Raw genomic sequence first — 7144 nt, 5'->3', positions numbered from 1 at the left:
GAGAGGAGGTTTTCTGTGGCCCATTCAAGATGAATAAATCAGGAAAATAAAACGTCAGACGAGGAAATAAACTTCCCGGAGATTTAAGACAAAAACCTACGTTTGTGAAAAACCGATGTCACATTCTGTATTTATTACTGAGAACCCAAATGGATAGTGGCGAACACACTAAGCGCGTAAATATTTTTCGAAAGATGAGCGAACACTTTCATTTTTTCTTTTAGCTTGAAAATTGGTTCCTCAAAGAAGCCGTAAATTCTGTATGTCGAAGTTGCAGCCCGTGCAAAAATCAACCCGTCTGCAAGTTCTGCAGACCGGCTCCATCAGCCAGGTCAGAGGATGACTTTGGGAAATAAAAGAAAATAGTTACAGAAGAAAATTTGAAGGTGCCTGTAGACACTAAAACAAAATAAACAAAACAGTGAAACCCAGCAAAAGGTACTTATGAAACATGTGTGATTTAAGCCCTTGGCTAAGAAAACAAAACAAAGCCCTAGAATAGCATGATTTTTATCTCTTTAGGCAGTCCCTTGTGGGGAGGGGGCAAGAAACATCGAACACCTACTAGATACTCTTAGGAACTGGAAATCAGTTTTTCCAAGTACATGAAACAAGAAGGTGGTCTGCATTAAATCAATACCTGGAGAATCTTTACAGTCCCAAAGTTTTGTTTGTACAATTGCAGTTTCTACCCACACACTCAGTGCTGCACTTTAAATGTTGCCAATAATTTTTTGTTAAATCATCCCATGAGCCTTAGTTTGTAGCTGCTTGCGGAATGTTCTCATTCGGCGGGGCTTGAGGATTTATCCTGGTGGGGTGGGCTGTAGGAGACATAGGTGGTCAGGAATACACAAAATGCTCAGGCAATTAACAGTCTGGCCAAAGGCCACCACCAGTCTGTAGAGGCCAGTTGTTCTCTCTGGGTGTGAACTATTCCCCCAAGGAAAAGGGAGCATATTTTACAAATGCATTAGCTCCTTCTAATTTAAAATCAATGTTTCCGTCATTTTTTTTTTTCAGTACTCCTATAAACTGCCCCAAATCAAAATACATAGGCAGAACTTACCTTCTGAATTGGAAGTCATTGTTCTGGAGCCCTGACACTGCTTTTATACATCTCAATGTATCTCTGTGACTGTTTCTATCTCTGTCTAGTAACTGCTGTTGATATCACTGTGCCCCCTTCTCCAGAGGCTTCTCAGACCACAGTCTCTGCAACAGAAACACTGCCTCCCTACCCCACTATTCCACATTAACTCCTCTCTCCCTGCCATTACAATGGAGGCTTCATGAGAGTGGGGACTTCTGTCTATAGTGGTCACTCTGATTATACCAAGCTCACAGAACACAAAGTGTCTAAGACAGACTTAGGATTTAACAAATAGTTGTGAGCTGGGGATGTTCAGCGCATGCCCACTAACTAGGATTAGCAACTGAGCAGAATGCTGAGGATATATAACCATCATGAATATAGTAAACATGGGCCTTCACCTCACAGAGTTTATAGTCAAGCGTATTTGTAAATATTTATACAGATATCCAAGCCTTTGGCCTCATATTTGTGTTTCCACAGCTCTCAACCAGTCATTGCAAACCATTATCCAATCAGGGGGCAGGCATAAGAGTAAAAACTCTTCAGACCTCTTTAACCATAATTACATAATTGAAACCTGTTCTTAGTAAGAGGGGGAAAAATTAGAAGGACTCCATTAGTCAAAGTTAAAATTTTAAATCTGAGCTAAAAACAGTGTTCACAAAATGATAAATGTCACTTACAGAAACTGCTTTCAAATTACCGTGAGGCTGTTTTGAGAAGTCTAGATCCTGCTCAGGTACTGGTTTATGAAAGGAGAATCTATTACTCTTGTTTTCTCTTGTTGGATGTATAGCGTGTGTTTGTCTCCATCTAACTCCCAAGATGTTAAGAGGGGGTTACTCTTCAGATTTGGGGAAGAACCTCGAAGGCCTTTGTAGGAGAGCTTTTGCTCAAATCTCGATTTTCAACTAATTGCAGACACTATGTATGGCATCTTGCATTGGATTAAAGAAAACAAAAAGCCCTCACCCATTTGGAACTGACCTTGTATGCCCTTCCTACAGAAAAAAAAAAAATGTGATGATTAACTTGACAATGGTTAAAGAAAAGATGTTTGCAATGGTCACATAACAGCTAGATGATTCATATCCAGAATGGATTTCTCTTATAAGTTAATAAGAAAAAACTCTACAAATAACCCAGTAGGAGTTGGCAAAGCACATGACTGGGCACTTCACAAAAGAAGAAACTTAATGGCCCATAAACATGAAAAAGCACTAGATTATACTAGTAAATTGGGGAAATGCAAACAATAAGAAGGTGACCTTGCTTAGCTAGCAGATTGGCAAAGATTTAAGTCTGCCAATAACCCATGTTGAAAAAGGTATGGAGGGGCGCTTGGGTGGCTCAGTCGGTTAAGCGCTGCTCAGGTCATGATCTCAGGGTTCCTGGGTTGGAGCCCCGCATGGGGCTCAGAGCCCAGAGCCTGCTTGGGTTTCTGTATCTCCCTCTCTCGCCGCCCCTCCCCACCCCCTGCTCACACTCTGTCTCTCTCTCTCTCTCTCTCAAAAGTAAATAAACATAAAAAAAGAAAAGAATAAGGTATGGAGAAGCAGCCACTTAAATGCACTGGCAGTGAGAGTATAAATTGGTACAACCATCTCAGAGAGTAATTTGTCAACATGTGGTAAAGTGAAGCATGCCTCTAGCATACCACTCAGCCACTCTGTTTCTAGGTAAACACCTTACAAGAACTTGAATGCATTTATGAGGACTAGAATTGTGTGAGCACTTCTATCGCAGTATCATCTGTAACAATCTTCGCATCCATCAACAGAAGTAGGAGAAGGCATAATAAACTATTTTATTCATATAAAAAATACTATACAGCCACTTAAAAGAATGGGCTGGATTTCTATATTCCAACACAGAGCTCAAAAACATAGTGATGTCTCAGGGGGAGGAAAGCAAGTTTCAAAATGCTATAAGCAATTTGACACCCTATGTATATTTTATAATAAACACAAGACAATAGTATGAATTGTTCATGAAAACACATGTATTCATGGAACTGAACGAAGAGTGGATCGGAAACCAGACTTTGATGGTGCCTACCAGAGTGGAGTCAGAGAGGAGGTTGGATTGGCGATGGAAGGCACAAGAGATTCCAACTTTAAAATGTTTATAAATTTCATTCCAAAAAATCTTGAAACTAATATAACAAAATGTGTACAGTTTTCATTTCCGGGTGATGAGTACACGGATATTTGTCAGATTACTTTTTTTGCATTTTAGACATTTTTAAAATTTCCCCAAATTAAAAAGAATCCGCCTCTCTATTATGATTTCAAGAGTAATTTTTATCCTTATTTGGACACTGAAGATTTTTCCCTCCTTTGTGTCCTCTGTAACCAGCTCCAATCAAGGGAAGCGTGCTTTCAGAACCCATACAAGCCCTTACTGGTGTTTATATGTCTGCTGATCTGTCTCAGCTCAGGGTGGGTCCCAGGTTATTCACCTTGCTCTCTGAACATAAGTGGTAAAACCTTGACCAGTTTCCTGTATCTGAACAATGCGCATACATGTGAAAATTCTGAACAGTGCTGCCAAGTATAAGCACATGAAAGAATAAATAAATCATGCAGACCATTTTAATACAATCGAGACCTACTTCCATACAAGTATTTGTTGTCCACACTGCATGTGCAGTGCAGTATAAAAAACACAAAAACATAAAAGTATGTTTTGGTCCTTCACATCAATATGGAGGCCGAGCCGAAAACTCACTGAACTTGGAAGCAGAAAAATCAGAATGAATTTCTGACTCCTCCTCCTAAGAACTGAGTGCCCCTGGGTTAGATATTTAAACCCTCTGAGCCTAACTAAATTCAATCATCTGTGTTATAGGAATGGTAATACCTAACTCTGGGTGGACGATGGAATTAAGTAAAATAAGATCCATGAAAGTGCCAGACACGTAACAGACGCTTAATAAAAAGGAGTGACTGCCTGGATACTAGAATGTAATTGGGGGCCAAAACAAAGACAATGAAAATATAATATCAGCACGGGCCATGCCTTACAGTATCTTTATATTCAGGGTGCAATGGATGCCACACAATAGGTGGTTGATAAAGTTACTAAATGCATATACATGCATAGGGGAAAGGAAGGAAGCAACAAAGGCAGGAGAGGGAGAGGGAGAGAGAGGAAGAAGGACTGTGGGAAAGAAAGGAAAGGACGGAGGGGGGAAGAAAAGAGAGGGTAGGAGAAAAGATGATAGGGAAGGGGAGGAGAGGGAGAGAGGAGGGAAGGGGAGGAGGGAGAGGGGAGGGGAGGAGGGGGTGAAGGAGGGGAAAGGCAGGGGAGGGGAGGGGAGGAAACGGGAGGGAAGGAGAGGGAAGGGAAGGGAAGGAAGGAAGGGAAGGGAAGGAGTGATACCCTTCCAGTAAATGGCAGAACAACTTCTATTTTTGGTAAAACCGGCAAATGATATAAATACCCCAGAGAGGGGCACAGGCAGAACAGCAAACCCTTCTGGCTGTCTTTTGACTTCGTCATGAGAATCACTTTAACCAAAAGCTGGAGTTCTCAGAATGTTTTGACTGCAATGGCAGAACCTCAGAAAGAGACCAGAAGATGCCTGAACGCATAGCAAGAGAGGCTGAAACTCCCTTGCTGAAGGCTACTGCAGAGACTTGGGAATGCAACAAGATATACAGGCAGACAGAAATGGATTTCTCACCAACAATTCACATACCCTGTGCCCAAATGTAACGGAAACTGCTGGGAATGAGGTTCCCACCTTCATCTATTTGTTTTGAGCTCTTTGATGCGACTTCACTCTTAGAAAAAAAAAAATTGGATGGGACTTTAATCAGTTGTTGATTCTCTGTTTTTCCTTAGTGCTTGTACGCCTGTGGTTCTTCATTTTCTGAATCTTTTTAGGTACACGTTCCAAGAAAAGCCTATTCTGGGGCAATTTTAAAATGCCCCGTGCCTTGGAGAGGATCTGTTGGAAGTGCTTATTGAACTGAGGGTCTTTGAGTCTTACCCCCAAAGGCTGTCTTTGGCAGTCCTGCTCCTTCTTTTATTTTGGGGCTGCTTCTACTCTTTCCAGCTTTTAATCCCTTGAGATCTCTGCTGTTTAGTAACAGCTGTGTTGAAGATTTACCTTTTCACTTTTTGTCCTTTTTTAAGGCATGGAAGCTTACGTGTGGTTTTGCTCTTGCCATAACTGTCCTAATAAATCACTTGTCCTGCATTATATCCTTTAAAAGGTGTTATGACATTGTAAATACCTTATTAACTCATCCTAGAAAACTTGGAAAACAAAGAAAATTAAAATCTCCTGTAATCCCACAACCCCTAAATAACCGCTGCTTACCATATACAATATACATGCGTATGGTACATAAATAGATTTCCTTCCAGCTATATACAGTATGTGTGTATGTGTGTATGTGTGTGTGTGTGTGTGTGTGTCTTAAAGTTGGCTTTTATTAACTACTTAAAATGTACTAAACACTAAGCTTTACATACTCTAATTTATTTCTTTCCTTAATTTTTTTTTAATGTTTATTTATTTTTGAGAGAGAGAGAGGGAGAGACAGAATGTAAGCGGGGCAGGGGCAGAGAGAGAGGGAGACACAGAATCCAAAGCAGGCTCCAGGCTCCGAGCTGTCAGCAGAGCAAGATGAGGGGCTTGAACTCACGAACCGTGAGATCATGACCTGAGCCGGAATCTGACACTCAACCCACTGAGCTACCCAGACACCCCATATATACTCTGATTTAATCCTCATACCAGACCTATGAAATCGCTATTACTATTTGCTCTTTTTAAAGGTGAGGAAACTGATGTCCGGGGAAGTTGTGTAACCGTTTGAAGGGCACACAACAGTACAAGGCAGAAGAGGAATTCATGGCCAGCAGATATCTACGCCGCCTTCACTTACCTTCTACATTGAACATGACGTAGAGTCTTCATTGCACACTGTGTTAGAACTGATATTCAAACACCATGATTACTCCACAAAAAAGCACACAAAATGCCAAGTGTTTTGAATAATTCAATAGCTGATGTTGTCAAGACATTTGATCGTGTAAAGTACAAACATACATATACAAAATATGAGTTTGGACTCTACATGACTTTATTTGTAAAGAATTCTGAACACGTGGCCATGGGAAACTCAGACATGGCCTGTCTTCTTGGGTTTTTGTACAAACACTTATTTCCATTTTTATTGTTATTAGTGGCACTATAAGTATATTTTTTAAAATTAGGAGCTCATAAATAACTTCAGTATTTTGGAGTCTGCTCGGGGCAGAGAAGCAGGAAACTCAAGGTAAAAAGTAAACTCAGGGCCTGTCTTCCCTTCTAAAGATTGACGTGAGCTCATATGCCCATTTGCACTTACCTCATAAAGGGTCCAAATGTAAATCTTTTTAAAATCTTGGTTTCTTCCTTACTCCTTCATTTTCTGGCATAAAAAGTTTGGATCATCTGCTGTATAATTCCTCATTCCTTTTTTTTTTTCAGTTTATTTTTTTCTTTTTCAATATATGAAATTTATTGTCAAATTTGTTTCCATACGACACCCAGTGCTCATCCCAAAAGGTGCCCTCCTCAATACCCATCACCCACCCTCCCCTCCCTCCCACCCCTCCTCATTCCTTTTTAAAAGAAAGACAAAAAATGTAAACCGTGGGCTCCTCACTGCTCACGTCAGAGCAATACAGGAGTGCTTAATATAAACTAACCATTTGTCTATTAATGTTTGTAAAGAACTTCACAGACGTATGGCATTTGGGACACACTCTCTAGAGAAATGCGCCTTTGAAAGAGGAACAGAGAAGGAAGAATCCAATGGTAAGAGAAATTCCCTTATACTCACATCCAGAATATGAACGGAAATCTCCAGGGTGAGCCCTGAGATGCATTTCCCCCTATGTTGAATGCCCTTTCCAGAGACTGGGTAGCCTTGTCTGTAATGTTTGTTTCTATACTGTATGTTACTAGCCTATGTGGCAAGGAGGAACAATAAAAAGGACAAACTTTGGACTGGTCAAAAAAGCAGTGTGTCCCCAGATACTGGCTTC

At 40.6% G+C, this 7144-nt stretch overlaps 1 long non-coding RNA gene across 1 annotated transcript; it reads right to left on the bottom strand.

Moving 5' to 3' along the window:
* Positions 1–118: 118 nt before the first annotated feature.
* On the bottom strand, positions 119–1011 carry LOC123385995. The gene is made up of 2 exons (XR_006599361.1): positions 641–1011; positions 119–343 (listed from the first exon to the last, which is right to left on the bottom strand). It is a non-coding gene; the product is annotated as an uncharacterized LOC123385995 (long non-coding RNA).
* Between the last annotated feature and the right edge of the window lie 6133 nt (positions 1012–7144).

Source organism: Felis catus, chromosome B3 (genome assembly GCF_018350175.1).
Source record: "Felis catus isolate Fca126 chromosome B3, F.catus_Fca126_mat1.0, whole genome shotgun sequence".
NCBI classification, from domain to species: domain Eukaryota; kingdom Metazoa; phylum Chordata; class Mammalia; order Carnivora; family Felidae; genus Felis; species Felis catus.
Note: the sequence above shows the minus strand (reverse complement) of the source record. Positions and strands in the feature narration are given on the sequence as shown.